Below are 18,208 nucleotides of genomic sequence, written 5' to 3' on the forward strand. Positions count from 1 at the left end.
ATCAGTGCATGGTAGCCACAAATCTACTTTCTGTCTCTGTGCATTTGTTGTATAAATGGAAGCATATGTCCTTTTGTGTCTCATGTATTTCATTTAGCATATTTTCAAGGTTCATCCATGTTGTACATGTGTTGCAACTTCATTCTTTTTGTGCTGGATTAATATTCTGTTCTACATATATACCATATTTTGTTTATCCAGTTATCTGTTGATGACACTTGGGTTGTTTCTAGCTTTTGGCTATTGTGAATAATACTACAGCGAACAGTGGTGTACAAGTTTCTGTTTGCCTCCCTGCTGTCGGTTCTTTGGAGTATATACCCAGGTGTGAAATTGCTGGTTCACGTGGTGATTCTATGTTTAACTTTTTGAGGAACCAGCAAAGCGTGAGGGTTCCAATCTCTCCACATCCTCACCTACATTTGATATTTTCATGTTTTTGGTAATAGCCATCCAAGTGGATATAAAGTCATATCTCACTGTGGTTTTGATTTGCATTTCCCTAATGACTAATGGTGTTGAGCATTTTTTAATATTTTTATTGTCTATTTGTATATCTTCTTTGAAGAAATGTCTATTCAAGTCCTTAGCCTATATTTTGATTGGGTTATTTGTCTCTTTTATTGCCTTTAGTTTTAATTTTTCCTTCTTTATCATAATTATTTCATGTGAATGCAATTTCAAATTAAAAGTTATAATATTCTAGAAAGATATGAAGACAAGTAAATGTACTGTGTGAATCTAGTGTGGTTAGTTATTGAGCTATGTTAATATGCCTTATTGGTGATACAGTAAGAATTACTGGGAAGATAGAATTTCTAGTTAAATCCTCAATAAATAAGAATTTAGGCCAAAATTCTTTTAACCAAACCAGTTACATAGTAAATTGAAATTGAACATATTCAGTGGTCAAAGAATACATTTTTAAAATCTCTATTGTTTTTAAGAATCAGTTAATCAGTTAAGATCACTCTTTGGTTAAGTATAATTTTTTCAGTTTAATGAGACAAAGAGTATGGTCCTTGAACATAGAAATTTTGGTCCAGTCCTGAGGTTCTGAAAATTGTAGATTGGAAAAAGAATAAGAAAGAAGTTCTGAACCAACTAACGTCAAGGTTTGAAATCAGTTTTTATTTGGTCCCAGGTTACTTATTTTTTTAATATATCATTGCTTATGTTTTATACTTTTTCATAAATCCTATGAAGGAGCACATCAGGAGGCCTTACTTAATTAGTGTATTTAGGAATGTATTTTATTGTTTTCATTATCAAAATGAAACTTCTAGAATATTCTGAAAATATCCGTGAGTTAATATTGCTATAAAGAGCGTAACATTTGGATTTTACTGCAGTGTGCTTTATGTTGTACAAGCATGAGTTTAAGTATTAGACTTTTAGACTTTCTTGCTTTTTTCAATTGGAAAGCACTCTTCAATGATGAAGGAATGTTTTGAGAAATATAACCTAAAAGACTTTTATGGGTGCTATTTTATGTTGATGCTTTTAGAATACCAAGGGCCCTGAGAAATGTATGTAAAATAATTGAAAAGAGGGCAGTTAAAACTGTCTGATCTGATGGACTCCTCTTTAGATGTGATTGTCTTTTTGCAGATTGCTGTCTGTTCTTGGGACTGCATTTTTCAGTGATAATATAGGACTCAATTTTGATTTCTGTGTTAGATAAGCTATAATTGTGATTAAAACATGAAATTGTTACATTGTTCATATTATGTCTGTTCTTCTTGGCCAAAAAAGTAAAAAACTGGCATATAAATAAAATATTTTAAGTTTTAGGACCATAGAAGTATTCAAATGAGGAAATGGGTACAAATCTACTTTATAGAGATATGATAGATACATTTGTTATTAGAACTGAAAAGTATCTTAAAATTCATACTGTCTAATCCTGTTTTACCTGTGAGAAAACTGGAGGCCAGGAAAACACAAAAAACAAACCTCAGTTATCTGTTGGAGGTTACTGGGGAGCAAGTGATGACAGTGGGACTATATTGCAAGTTTCTAGATCTTAGTAGAGGGCTACGTTTGCTATTGTCATACTGATTCCCTCCTGTCATCAGGAAGAGCAGAAAGTTTGGAAGCTGTAATCGTAACACTTGAGTTTGAAACTCAGTTTCAGTACTTGCTGTTTGAACTTGGTTAGGCGACTTACCTGTTTATAGAGTAATAACTTTTGCTCGATATTATTGTTGCTTCTTATAATCAAAGGGACAATGATGTGATATATGGAAACCCCTATTAATATCATTGGCAGTGCATTTATTTTGCAGGGAAGTTTTGTGTGAGGTACAGGTGGAATTATTGTCACACAGATACTTATATGTGTGGGGACTGGGCCAGAGGAGAACAGGGTTGGTGTTAGTACTGGTGGTGGTAACTTAATATGAGGGTTAGGAAAGAATGAGAATCACAGTAAGACAGTTCCGTAAACTAATCTGATACATTTTAAATTGATATGAAATTTCATCACTTGTTTTATTATTATTGTTCTCCTGTCTTTCTTCTCATTCAAAATGAAATTTGCCTATGACATTATGGAAAGATCTTAAAGTAAGATTTTGCCTGGATGTGCCTAGTCTGTTCCCAGATTTTCTGCTGTTGTATCATCTATAGCCAAATGTGAGAAGAAAGGTGAAGACTGTCTCTTCTGGGCCCAAGGTCTGAGAGTGTCAAGTTCCTAGATTCTTGGGGCCACAGTGACATTTTAGGGTAGAAGTGAGTCCAAGAAAAAAAGTTTATGGTTACATAACATGGTTGATATGATTGATCTCACTCAACTGTGTATGAGAAAAATGTTGAAGTGGCAAATGTGATGCTGTCTATATTTCCACAATAATAATAATAATAATAATAATAATAATAATAATAATAATAATAATAATAATAATAATAAAAAGTTCACATTGTGTTTCAGCAATCTCTGAGCCTAGGCTTATCTTTGGTAGGGTTTAAGCAACCTCCTCAAACTTGGATTTTATTTTAAAGTATTTAATTCTAGATAAGGATAATTTGAGAGAAGCTGTGGTGGGAACCACATACTGGGGACCACATATTGGGAACTCCCACCATCTCTTGGCCTGCTTTCAGTTATTGGTAGTTGGTCAGCTGCTAGTTCTAGGAAAGGGCCCAGAACTCTGTGGGCATTTTGACACATTGCAGAAATATTCATCACATATACATGTGGAACTGAGATCTGGAATTTCATTTCAGTTTCCTTTTAAAATAAATGTATTAGTTGAAATTTAGCAAAAAGTTATAAAAATGCCAAAACCATCACTAAAATTAGTGCATTTGTTTATAAAGCTCTCGTGTAAACATATAGCATGGGGTGTGCTAGAGCTTTTTTTCCTTTTTAATATAAAGTAATTATCAAAAAAAGTTTGGAGACCACTGGCATAGAGTATTAATGTGAGAGAAGATTTAAAGTGGAAGGCTGGTGAGTTCGCATAGGAGTTGGCCTACATGTATGTTGTGTTGTCTTAAAAAGTTTTAAAAATTTTGAATTTTAATGCCTGTAGACAAAGAAAGCCCCCTAGTCCTATTTTCTTATGCCTGGTCTTCTTTACTCTTTAATGATACTTTTTTGGTCCTTGATGGATTAGAGTTTATCATCCACTGCCTCCACCTGTTATAGGTATAAAGTTCCAAGTTCAAAGCACCTTCAGCTAACATGCTATCATGTTTAGAATAACAGAGAGAGTCTAGGTGACAGGAGACAAATTTTAACCTGAGCTCTGCCATTAACTTTATTACTTTGGAAGTCTAAATTTACATAGGCTTCAGTTTCTCACCTATAAAGCAAGAGGGTTGATTCTAGATGATTTGTCAAGTTCCTTCCAGAGCAAATACTGAGTAAAGCCGCATTTGCCATCGAGTCGATTCTTCTAGTGATTATAATACATGAAATCCTAGACTTTGGAATGCAAAATACCATAAAATATTTATAAATGTATTCAGGTTAGTTGTATCATAAAATGATTTGTTAGGTAAATTACCTAGATAAATGGCATGCATTACCTGGTAGAGAAATTTACATATGACCCTTTTCCCCATCAGTGTTATTGTAACTCAGCTTTTAAAAAGTAAGTGGAGTTAATTCTTCATTCCTGAACTAACGACTTAACTGGTAATTAATCAATATTAATGTTTTGGGTTAGAAATCTTATTTTAGGTAAAACTGTTTCCATATTTCATAACTCTTCATCTATTCCAAGTATAATGAACTTCTTAGCACCAGGGATATGACTTGTGAATTTATGTTTTAAGTTATTACATAAACTCATATAATCAATGAATAGAACATAGCATTTTAATTTATATTATAACTATGATTAGTGCTAAAAAATACTAAAGTATGCCCACAAAAACAGTGTTACTATGAAGGAGACATCAATATTTGTTTACTGAGCCCTGAAGCTGTGTCAGAAGTAATCTTAAATATGTTTGTCTTAATAATACAGAAAGCTAATAATGATGTTTGTATATGATAGAATTAAGCTGACCATTAGACTTTAAAGCAAATTCAATAATGAAATAAATAATATATATTCTGAATATACTCCAACTTATAAGAACATTTCTGAATTGGAAAAAAGGTTTGTAGTTACATAAAATCACAGCCATGTCTGCCTTTTCACTCTTACTGTTCAACACATAATTTTATGTCTGTCTTTTCACCCTGACTGTTCAACACATAATTTTGTGCTCTTACCATTTCAAGTCTTGCACAAATTGCAAATGGCTTCTTAACTGGTCTCCTGATTTCAGTCTCTCCCTTCTTCGATCTGTGGAGCACATCATTACTCCTAATGGAGGACATAATAGCAGTTTTCAAATATCTAAAGGACGATCATGGAAAAAGGAATTGATTCATTTTGTGTAACTCCAGTAGAAGGACAAAGACCTGCAGATAGAAATAATACGTCTGCATTCATCATGTACCTTTCCTCTTCAGCAGGCTTTGGTGGCCCTTCATTTTGTGTAGAATCTAAGATCTTTAGCCTGGTATTAAACATCTTTCATTACTGGTCTTATCACTTAGCTTTCCCTATATTAATGCCTAGTACAGTTATATTTGTGTAGCCATCATCCTTCAAACATGACTTGTGTATTACTGCTTTTTTATGATTCTCTCTGCCAGTTTTTTTGCTATGTAAAATGCCCTCTCTTCTTTTTAGAACCTACCTGTCTTGGAGAACATATTTCAGCCATTTGCCCTCCAAGCAGCCCTCCTTGATTTCTCTATCCCCTAGTGAGTTCTTCTTTCTGATAGCACTCATCACTCAGACTGCTTTTTTGACCTTGGGGTTACAGAGCATTCTTTCCTTGTCTTTTAAAGGTCTACACCTCATTTCCCCATTCACTTAGCAAAAATCTTGATATCAACATATGAGACCTTTTGCCTCCTTTGCTCCCCCAATTTATTTAACCCAGTGTCTTAAATGATTGAAATCATTTAATCCAGTGTCTTAATTAAATGAATATTAGTAAGAAGAAAGTCATTTCTCAATTTTACCTTATTGGAAAGAATATTTCCATCATCTGAATATTTTTTAGATGGAAGTTCTTCATAAGTTATTAATATAAAAACAGCATCAAAAAACTTTAAAATACAGTCATGGAGCTCCATGGACAAATCCAAACTCCCTTAGGGACCGAATTACTGGGGTGAGGGCTGTGGGGACCATGGTCTCAGGGGACATCTAGCTCAATTGGCATAATATAGTTTATGAAGAAAATGTTCTACATTCTACTTTGGTGAGTAGCGTCTGGGGTCTTAAAAGCCTGTGAGCTGCCATCTAAGATACCTCACTGGTCTCAGCCCTTCAGGAGCAAGGGAAGATGAAGAAAACCAAAGACACAAGGGAAACGTTAGCCCAAAGACTAACAGACCACAACCACCACAGCCTCCACCAGACGGAGTCCAGTATAACTAGATGGTGCCCGGCTACCACCACTGACTGCTCTGACAGGGATCATAGTAGAGGGTCCCAGACAGAGCTGGAGAAAATAACGTAGAACAGAATTCTAACTCAAAAAAAAAAAGACCATACTTACTGGCCTGACAGAGACTAGAGAAACCCTGAGACTATGGCCCCCGGACACCCTTTTAGCTCAGTAATGAAGTCACTCCAGAGGTTCACCTTTTAGCCAAAAATTAGACAGACCCATAGGACAAAATGAGACTAAAGGGGCACACCAGCACAGGGGCAAGGACTAGAAGGTAGGGGACAGGAAAGCTGGTAATAGGGAACCCAAGGTCAAGAAGAGAGAGTACTGACATGTCCTTGGGGTTGTTAACTGATATCATAAAACAACATATGTACCGTTTAATGAAAAGCTAGTTTGTTCTGTAAACCTTTATCTAAAGTACAATAATAGAAAAAAAAAGACAGTCATATGCTGCATAACAGAGTTTGGAAATCCTAATCAGTGAATAGGATATATATCAGAGAACAGGACCGAACACAACACAATAGGACTCTCCTGGTCTTTTTGGAAAGTCAGAGGTCTTGGTTGTGGATAACCTGTGCTGACTGCACCAGGCTCTCCTGAGCCCTGGGGTCTCCATGCCCTGATGTTTCATGGACCCTATGCTCCATGTGCCACCCTGGGCAGTAGGACAGTGGCCTCCAGGGACCTGATTTGGCATGGTGTTCGCACAATGTCCAAGTCACATAACGTCCTATTTCACAGAACGTATCGTGGATGTTAAGTGGTACGTGACATTAAGTGATGTATGTACATTTCTATGTTTCTTATTCATTGGCAACTTAGATATAATAAATAAATATTAAAATTTATTTTCAAATAGAGATGTAATCTGCTTACTAAATTTAGTTTGACATTTTCTAGCTACTAAGCACAGGCCTAGGAGAGATGTGTAAAAGTCATGATTTTAAAGAGCCAGGAGGGGGAATGATATGAAGCCTAGTAGTGGTGATGACAAAATCAATACTGAGATTAGATTGTGATTATCTTTTTTTAAGTATTGGAGATTAAAATTTTTATTTCCTGGAAATATATGTATGAAGTTGGCATCCACATCTGGATATGAATTAAAATCACACAATAATTTCTGTGACTTTACCCACAAGTACAGGGAATCATTTTCTTTCTAACTTCTTGCACTGCTTTGTTTTTTCAAGATTCATTGCTATGTGAAAGTTTATGAACTAATTAAAAATATCCATTGTTATCAGATTGACTCATGTTGACCCCATATGTTACAGGTTAGGACTGCTCCCTAGGGTTTCATTGGCTATAATCTTTATGGAAGAAGATTGCCTGGCCTTTCTTCTGTAGTACTGCTGGGTAGGTTTGAACCACAAACCTTTACGTTAGTAGTCAAGAGCAAACCATATGTGCCATGCAGGAACCTTTATGAGCTAATAGTACCAAAGAAATCTCCATGAATATGCCGTTTTTAGCACACTAAATAAATCATAGTGTAAGTATTTTAATATGATAACTTACAAGAATATACACATTTTCATTTTCAACCTGTATCATTTATATGTACATATTGGGCCCGTGTTAAAAAAAACGTTAAGCTCAAACTAGGCTAAGTTCCTGGGGGATCTGAAACTCAGACCTGGCTCAAAGCGTTGGTAAAACTATTATTAATTCCCCTATTTTCTGACATCACTTAAAAAACAAATATCTGACATTACTGTGCTAACATCACATTAATCAAGTAAATGATTAGGAAAAGGACTCAGAAAACTCCTTGTATTCTTAGAAACGGTATAGTATAGCAACAGCAGGAGAAAGATAAGCATTGGGGTGGTATGGAGAGCTCAGGGGTAGTCTTCTTTGCCTTCCCATCTCTGGGTAGCATAAGACTCGCTTGGCTCCAGATCCGTCACTGGCATGTGTGTGAATTATTAAAGATCTGTGTATAGTAGGGGTCTCTTAGCAAGCTGGTCACTTAGTCACGTTCCCACTACTTGACTGGCCTCATCCATTGAAAACTCCCAGGCTCCTCCAAATCAAGCACAAGGAATAAATCCAATTACTGTTACTAAACAGTTCTGTTAGGCTGGTATGTCTTGCCCTGAAACAAGTCATTGACCCATATTTGCAGTATATCATTTACTACTGTTTAGTGCATTGCAGTAACTTTGACCAGGGAAGGGTCAGTACCATGCTCCAGGTAACTGTGGTGATGAGCACTTAGTCGATCCAGACTGGTTCTAGGTTAGCCTATGCTATACATTACTTATTATGTAATGTATTTACTGCTCTTTCCTTTTCAATTTAGATTAATAACATTTAATGGGCATTTACTGTGTATTTCAAATGTTCTTGGCGAAAACCTAAAAAAAAAAAAAAGTAATTATCATTAAAAACCTATAGTCTTTATGATGGTTGATAGAATGTTATTCACCAAATATACTTAAAAAGTTAGAATAAAGTTCCATTCTCATTATCATTGCATTATCTAATAATTTAAGTCATTTAGATTCAGTTTGTTTGAATCAGCAAGTTTATCCACCTATTCAATTTTCTTTTAGAATATACTGAATGATGCTTCTCTTGGATATCCTTAAAAGCCAAATTATATTTGTGGGACCATGTTTAATTATAGGCAAATTTTAAACTGCAGACTATAAAGTCATTAGAACAGATAAAACTCCAGGTCCAGTTTGTTTCACTGGTGAATCTTACCAGATACTACAGGCAGAAATACCAGTTTTATACAATCTTTTCCAGTTAGTAGAAGAAGAGTGGATACAACCTAATTGTATGAGGCCAGCACTATGCTCATACCCAAATCAAAAAAAGACATTAAAATAATAATCATTACACACAATTGTTCCATGAGTGTAGATACAAAAATCCGTAGTGAAATTTTAGAAGATTTAAGTCAGCCACATATAAGAAGGATGTGTCATGGCCAAGTGGCATATATCTTTGGAATACATGGTTGGTTTAATGTTTGAAAATCAACTTATATAAAATTCTTTATACTAACAGAATAAGGGAGAAAAGTCATAAGACCATCTCTATAATTGTAGAAAAAAATATTTGATAAAGTTCATCAATTAATGATTTAAAAAAAAATAGGAAACTTGAACTAGAAGGATATTTTTTAATGTGTGATGAATAGAATCTAAGTAAAACCTACAGCTGTTATCAGAGTTAATGGTGAAAGACTTAATTAAGGCTTTCTGCCTAGTATCATGAACAATGAAGGATATCCACCTTCACCACTTTTGTTTAAGATTGTACTGAGGTCATAGCTAGTTCACTGAGGCGAGAATAAGAAAGGAAAAGCACACATATTGAAAAGGAAGAAGTAAAACTCTGTCTTCGCATATGACATGATTATTTATGTAGAAAATCCTAAGGAATCTACAAAAGATGCTACTGAAACTAATAAGTGAATCAGACAAGGTTACAGGAGGCAAGGTTGATATACAAAAATTATCTTTCTGTATACTAACAACAACAAACACTTGGAAATTCAGATTAAAAAGAACATAAAAAAATAACATGGTAACATCAAAAACGTGAAATACTTATATCTAAGTCTAACAAAATACGTTAAGACTTCCACATTTAAAACAAAAGATTGCCAAGGAGTAAAGATTACCTTAATAAGTGCAGAAATACACCATGTTCTTGGATCAGAATACTTGATATTGTTAAGATTTCAGTTTTCTCCGGTTTGATCTATGGATTAAATACAGTGCCAGTGAAAATTCCAGCAGGCTTGTTTGTAAAAATTCATAGTTTTTTAAAAAAAGAACAAAGCTTGAGGACTTTAGCTACCTGAAAGCTACAGTAATCATGGCAGTATGGTCTATACATAAGGATAGAAATCTAGATAAAGGAAACAGAATAGAGAGTTCCAAAATAGGCCTGCACGGATAGACAACTGAGTTTTGATGAAGGCACCAAGGTAATCCAGTGGGAGAAAATTATAGTCTTTTTAATAAATGGTGCTGGAACAATTATATAGCTATATGAAAAAAAAAAAAAAACAACCTTGACCCCATCTCACAGAGTATATAAAAATTAACTCAAAATCGATCATACATCTAAATCAAACAGCTAAAACCATTAAAATTTTAGAAAACATGTAAAACTTTCATGAACTTGGGTTTAAGATTTTTAAGGACACACAGCAAGAGGTATAAGAGGAAAGCATTGATAAATTGCATCAAAATTTAAAACATTTGTTCAAAAAATACCCTTAAGAAAATGAAAAAGCAAGCAACAAAATGAAGAAAATATTTGCAAAATCATCTGGTAAAAGACTAGTATTTAAAATATAAGAAGCCCTTTTATAATTCAATGAGACTATAAACAACTTGATTAAATATGTGTAAATCATTTAAGACATACTTTATCAAAGAAGATAAATAATTAAGCACAGGAAATTCTGGTCAGTATCATTAATCATTGTTATTGTTGTTAGTTTCCACTAGTTGATTCTGACTCATGGCAACCCCACGGGTAGAGCAAATGATTAAGCTCTCAACCGCTAGCTGAAAAGTTGGTAGCTTGAAATTAGGCCTGGCAGCCTACTTCCGAAAGATTACAGCTTTGAAAGCCTGGGGACTAGCTCTCCTCTGCATACATGGGGTCACCATGAGTCATTAATCCTCAGGGAAATGTAAATTAAATTCACATGGAGAAGTTATCACATACCCACTAGAATGGCTAAAATTTAAAAGATAGGTAACACTATGCATTGATTGTGCTGTGGAGTAACTTGAATGTGCATTCATTGATGAAATGCCAAATAGCGCAGCCACCTCACAAAACAGTTTGGCAGATTCATATAAAGTTAGGCATATGCTTACCATATCACTGACCAGTTTCACTCCTAATTACTCACTCAAAACCAGTGAAGTCACATATCTACACAAAGATTTATATTTTGTTCATATGAGCTTTATTCATAGTAGTTAAACACTAGAAAAAATTCAAATGTCCTTTAACTGTAAATAGATACACAAATTGTATTATATTCCATACAATGAAATATTTCTCAGCCATACAAAAGAATCAGCTAGGAATACATTGAACATCATGTATGGGTCTCAAAACTATTGTACTGGGTAAAAGAAGCCAGACACAGAGCCTATGCTGCTTGATTACATTTATATAAAGTTCTAGAAAAGGCAGACTGTGGTGACAGAAAGAAGATATGTGATTCCCCGAAATCAGGGGTGGAGGGAAGGGATTGACTGCAAAGGGGGCAGGAACAAATGTTTTCAAGGTGATGGAAGTGTTCTGTATTATGGCTGTCATGTTTGTTACACAGTTGTGTATGCGTTTATCAAAACTCATCAGATTGTCAACCTAAATTTGGTCAATTTTACTGTATGTAAATTAGCCCTCAGTAGGATAACAGTTATGACTGCATTTAAAAGCACCATGCTAATTAATGATACTGATTGTGATGGTGATTTGGAAAGGAATGCCATGTCTTTTGAACAAGGACATGGTAAACAATTTAAAGATTTAAATGGAAGATTTAAAGAAGACATGGTAACACTTGTAAAACATTAGAAAGAATGATCTCTGGGAAAAGGGTTAAGTATTCTTTTAATCTGGGATGACTCACCCTAGTTCAGATGGACAGAAATTGTGAGAAAGAAATGTTATAGGGAAGAGATTTTACTTCAGTATAAGGAAATTTCTAACAATTTGTGTTTGCTTTTCAGTGCCATTTGCATTCAATTTTATGTTTTTTGAAAGCTATCTGCTATATATGGTCAATAGTTGTGTATTCATCATGCTTGCAACATTGAAATAAGTGTAGAAAATTCTTAAAATTAGTATAATAAGATAAAAAATTAATTTCAAAGAAGTAATGCTTACAATTAAGTTAAAATGTTTCAGATCCAGCTCTCGAAAGCAAGTTTTTGTTTTTAAGATAAAATTCTTATATTGTGTTTTTATTGTGGTAAAATATATTTTAAGATACCATTTTAATCATTTTCAGGGGGACTAGTTCTATTCACAGTGTTATGCAATTGTCAGTATCTATTTCCAAAACTTTTTCATCACCCTAAACAGAAACTCCTTACCTGTTAAATAATGACTGCCCACTCCCTCCGCATCCCCTGATAACTTCTAATTTCCTTTCTGTCTCTGTGTATTTGCCCATTATAGATGTTTCCTATAAATGGAATTGTACCTTATTTATCCTTGTGTATCTGGCATATTTCACTTAGCATAATGTTTTCAAGGTTCATCCATGTTGTGGCATGTATCAGAACTTCATTTCTTTTTATTGATGAATAAAAAGCAAAAGTTTTCATAGATTATTTTAAAAAATAATATTTGGTGTTTTTGGTGAACGTTTACATAGCATATTAGGTTCCTATTTGACAAATTCTATATGTATTTTTCATTAGTTACATTTTTCACAATGAGTCAGCATTCTCTTTAATTGTTTTCTGGTTGTTCCATTTCCAAGTACTCTAGTTTTCCTGCCCCCTTATCTTTTTTTTTTTTATCTTCTCATGTTTGCTTTAGAGTAAATGTTGACCTTTTGGTCTCATATAGATGATTTTTTGGTAGAACACTGTACTTAGGGGTGATAACCTTTATTTTGTATGCCACTATGTTATTTTACTAACAGGTGATCTTGGGAATAGATTTGGTTCAAGGTTTAAACAATATCTCAGGGCGATAGTCTCAGGTAGTCTTCTGGTCTCAACTGGCTAAGTAAGTCTGAACTTCTTAAGAATTTGAGTTCTGTTGTGCATTTTTCTCCCCTCCTATCAGGGTTCATCTATTGTGGCCCTGATTTTTGAAATTTTCAAATGTTTATATATTATATTAATCTAGCTTCCAATGTTGTTGTGGTTAGGTACCATCAAGTTGGTTCCAACTCATAGTGACCCCAAGTACAACAGAGTGAAACACAGCCCAGGCCTGTGCCATCCTCACAATCGTTGCTATGCTTGAGCCCATTGTTGCAGCCACTGTGTCAATCCATCTTGTTGAGGGTCTTCCTGTTCTTCTCTAACCCTCCACTTTACCAGGCGTAACGTCCTTCTCCAGGGACTGGTCCCTCCTGATAACATGTCCAAAGTACGTGAGATGAAGTCTTGCCATCTTTGCTTCTAAGGAGCTTTCTGGCTGTACTTCTTTCAAGACAGATTTGTTCATTTTTTGCAGTCCATGGTATATTCTTTGCCAACACCATAACTCAAAGTTATCAATTTTTCTTGGTCTTCCTTGTTTGTTGTCCAGTTTTTACATGCATACGAGGCAATTGAAAATACCATGGCTTGGCTCAGGAGCACCTTAGTCCTTAAAGTAACATCTTTGCTTCTCAACACTTTAAAGAGGTCTTTTGCAGCAGATTTGCCAGTGCAATGTGTTATTGATTTCTTGACTGCTGCTTCCATGAGTGTTGATTGTGGATCAAAGTAAAATGAAATCCTTGACAAGTTCAATCTTTTCTCCATTTATCATAATGTTGCTTATTGGTCCGGTTGTGAGGATTTTTGTTTTCTTTATGTTGAGGTGTAATTGGTACTGAAGGCTGTGATCTTTGATCTTCATCAGTAAGTGCTTTAAGTCCTCTTTACTTTCAGCAAGCAAGGTTGTGTCATCTGCATAACACAGGTTGTTAATGAGCCTTCCTCCAATCCTGATGCCCTGTTCTTCATGTAGTCAAGCTTATCAGATTATTTGCTGAGCATACAGATTGAATAAGTATGGTGAAAGGATACAACCCTGACACACACCTTTCCTGACTTTAAACCACCCAGTATCCCCTTCTTCTTTTCAAATGCCTGCTTCTTGAATGGAAACTTCAGAACACTTAATTGTTTTTATGAGGAACCTGTACATAGATCAAGAAACATTTGTTCAAATACAAGCTTCCAGTATAGAAAGGAGAAGTATATGTGTATGCAAACAAGAAAGAGAAAAGTGTTTTGTTGTTTAGAATATTAACCTCTAAATGCTGTCAGCAAACTTTAGTCAATATAGCTGGATACACATTTGCCACCACTTACTTGGGGATTGAGTTGAGTTAGACCATATAATGTGATCAGCGTAGGAAAAATGAGATACTTTTAACAAAAGTCTTTAAAAGCACTGTGTGATCTTATGGTACAAGGCTTATCTTAATGGGAATTAGTCTTGTGCTTTCTTTTTTTTTTTTTTAGAGACTTACCATTCTAGGTTTTTGGTATGTATTCAATAAATATTTGTTTAAAGAATGTTGAACTGCAAGAATTGATTATATAAGAATAACTATATCTTGTTACAGCCTTTCCTTTTTCTAGACTCATTTACTTCCACATTGAGAATTTTTAAATTTTGACATCACTTAAATGTCATCTTTGGTTAATATTACTTGTCTTAGAACAACTTATGTCTGAAAAAGAATACATACATTATCATTTTTGTGTCTAACCGCTCACATCATTCACACAGAACATGTGAGATCTTTATGGCTTTGATTTAGCAAATTGTAAGTACAGTTTTATAGTTCCTTAGTTTTTGTTTGACAGCTCACAAGAGAATTCAATGGACTAATCAAATGAATCCCATATAATGTAGTCATCTAGACTCCTGAGTACAGTATATGGACATTGTTTGATCTGGTAATAGATGAAAAGGAAAGGACAAACTGATTCATCTGTCTTAGCCTCTTATATGTCAGTCTGAGGGGAAGAGTGGGCAGTTTTTAGTAAATAATATACATTTAAATAAGGTGATTTTTTTTTTTTTTTAAATCCTAGAAACAAGCCAAACTAAAAACATAAACCCTAACTGTAGATTTTGGTTTTAGTATTGCCGTTGTTTGCAATCGTAACTTGGAAAATATTCAACTTTTAATTTAAATATCCAAAAGATTTTCTTTTCTGTTGCCTCCATCTTTATAACTAAAAAATAAAAAGATCATGTTTCCTGTTGAAGCAAAAAAAGAAATTGTTATGAAGAGACAGGAAAAATACCTTTCTCTTCAAAGAACTTTAAGGTTAGAAAGAAGCTGATTCAGATACATGCACTGTCATAAGCAGTTAGCAATGATAATGTCTATGTTATAAATCTTAATTGCGCAGAAACATACCGTGGGGAATGAGGATTGGTCAGTTATTTAGAGGAATTGATTATTTCTGATGGATGTTATTCATTAGTTATAGTTTTGAAGGTTTTAAAAATTAAAATATTTATATAATTCATACTTATATATTTCAGTGGCAACTTTAATGGAAATAGGCTATACTTTTCTTATGGTTGACTCACAAAATCTCACTCTGTTTTTAAAACCAGTGTGATCAGATAAGACAAAATTGGGACAGTTTGTACAATTAGTACTTTAAATATTGGACCTTACTTAGATAATAATAATACATCATCTAGAGGATAACACAGTAAACATTTATTAAACACCCAATGGGCAACAGGTACTCAGTTAAGCTTTTAATATGGCTGCCAAAAACCAAACCCACTGCCATCGAGTCGATTCCGACTCATAGTGACCCTATAGGACAGAGTAGAACTGCCCAAGAGAGTTTCCAAGGAGCACCTGGCAGATTCGAACTGCCGACCTCTTGGTTAGCTGCCGTAGCAATTAACCACTACGCCACCAGGGTTTACTTTATATGGCTTATGTAATATTTATCTCTTACAGTTGTTATACCTATTTTACAAAGAAAGAAAGTGAGGTACAGAAATATTAATACATTCAAGATCATGGAGGTAGTTAAGTGGTGTTTACAGTTTGGTGGAGTCATCCTATCAAAGCCATTTTTCTCTTTTAGAGAAACTTTTGACCTTTAAGTTATTTTTTTTACTATAGCATATTCATGCTCCTTAAATTCATAATTTAGATAACTTTTACCCTAAACTTTACAGTTTCCAGTCAATTCTATATATGCTAGATTATACATAAAATCTCACAGGACATACTTACAAAGCTTAAAAACTGACCAAACACTTAGAGCGTATAGAAGGGGATTTTGAATGTTACACATTTTTGAAATGTGGCACCTTTTATCTGGTTTGTCATAATAATAATAATGCCTTAAAGTCCTTTAATGCCTGTACCACATTTTATTCTTTTATCAATTCTTGAGACCCATGAGGTAAATGTTAATTTTCACATGAGGGAAATGAAGCAGAGAGAGTTATTTGGTTCTACTTCTGTGTGCTTTTCCTCTGACCCGTACTTAACAGGATAACATTCTGCTATTGCAAGTTCTGTACTATAATTTATCCTGGTTTGTTGCTGTTGTATGCCGTTGAGTTGATTCTGACTCATAGTGACCCTACAGGACAGAGTAGAACTGCCCCATAGGGTTTCCTAGGCTTTAATCTTTACAGGACCAGATCGCCAGGTCTTTTTGCTGGGGAGTGGCTGGTTGAGTTCCAACTACCAACCTTTTGTTTAGCAACTGAGCGCTTAACCATTGTGCCACCAGCGCTCCTTTATACTAGATTACACAGGTTAATGGATGTGTGTAGCTGAATGCTATAACACTGACCAAAATGACTGCACAAATGAAAACGTGTGTGTTTTAGCATAACACTTTTTTAAAGCAAAACGTAACCTGCAAGTATATTTCATGAGAGGCATTGTCCCTTGTTCTATGTAACTGCAAATCATTTCTATTTCATCAGACTGGACAGTGATTTTGCATACAAACTAATATTGTGCAAATAATAGTTTATGTGGAACTGTTGATGCAAATTCAGAAAGCCAAGCGGTGATTTTGATAAATTGTGCCTTAATGATTTAAAATACTAGTTTCTTATGGAGTGTGGAATGAATTATTATTTCCTCTGAAACTTTGATTATACATACATGTATATATACCTTTTAATTTTTATTTCACAAATAACCCTTGTTTGAATCATGAAAAAAAAAAAAGAAACTTGTACGTAATTATTGGAGTTTCGATCTGCTATATGTAGTTTATCACTATATAGTGATATAATCAACTATTATATAATTAATTACAGGAGTCCCTGGGTGGCATACATGGCTAAGTGCTGCAGTGCTAACTGAAAAGTTGGTGGTTCAGGTCTACCCGGAGGCAGCTCAGAAGACAGGCTTGGTGATCTGCTTCTGAAAGGTCACAGACTTGAAGACCCTATGGAGCAGTTGTACTGTGCACACATGTGGTCTCAATGAGTTAGAATCAACTCCATGGCAACTAACAACAACAATAATTAATTATAATTTCATGCTTTAAGATCTCTCGCAAGACTTTTCTTAAGACTCCTTTATTCATCTTTAGAAGTAATTAGCAGTGGTTTCAGCTCTTTGGGAAATGGATAATTTCTGAATCACATCCATTTCTCTGTCTTAATTCCCTTCAGAGTAACTTTAGACAGTTGTCTGGAAGCTCGCATTCTTGAGGGAACACTGTTGAGCTAAAAAATCTGACAATGTAATTCTCAAATGAGTTAAAAAAATTATGGCTTGAATGAATCAATTCTAATTTACCTTGTATGTTGAACTTGGCTACTGTCTTCTATTAATATGCATTTTGTACATTAATTGCTTCCTTCAGTCTCTTACCAACTTTATAGTTGATAAGCAATGGCTTCCTTCCCAACCTGCCCTGTTATATGTTTAAATAAAAGATAAAAGGTCAAACTGGACTTGCCTGAAACTACCATTCTAGGGTATGTATTTCTCAATTCCTTTATATCACTACGTCATCTCTCACTTTTAGATTGTTACCAAAAATATAATGAATTCAGCATAGTTATTATGTGTACTGCTCTGTCCTACAAGGTCACTGTGAGTCAGAATTGACTCGATGGCAACGGGTTTGGTTTTTCATTTTTTAAGTGTCTGGATTAGTTTGTCAGGTTATAAGGACTTCATGAATTTTCAATCTTGTTAACAAATGTGCCAAAGTAATTCAGTAGGGATAATGAATAGTCTTTTTAACAAATGATGTTGAAACAACTGTTCATCCCTTTGGAAAAAAAATAAAACTCCATCCCTGCCACACATCACACATAAAGCTGTATTCGTAAGGCGTCATAAAACCAGATGCTGTGGACTCTGCTCCGACGTACGGGACGTGTGTGTGTTAGGGTAGAACTGTGCTCCACAGGGTTTTCAGTGGCCAGTTTTTCAGAAGTAAATCACCAGGACTTTCTTCCAAGGTGCCTTTAGGTGGACTTGAACTTCCAAAGTTTTGGTTCGTAGCCAAGTGCGTTAACCATTTGCATCACCCAGGGA

At 34.6% G+C, this 18,208-nt stretch overlaps 1 protein-coding gene across 11 annotated transcripts in view; it reads left to right on the forward strand.

Moving 5' to 3' along the window:
• The window catches only part of PPP1R9A (protein phosphatase 1 regulatory subunit 9A), a 364,328-nt gene that overhangs the window by 229,879 nt on the left and 116,241 nt on the right, over nucleotides 1–18,208 (forward strand). The gene's annotated exons all lie outside the window — the stretch shown is intronic.

Source organism: Elephas maximus, chromosome 8 (assembly GCF_024166365.1).
Source record: "Elephas maximus indicus isolate mEleMax1 chromosome 8, mEleMax1 primary haplotype, whole genome shotgun sequence".
In the NCBI taxonomy this organism is placed as follows: Eukaryota; Metazoa; Chordata; class Mammalia; order Proboscidea; family Elephantidae; genus Elephas; species Elephas maximus.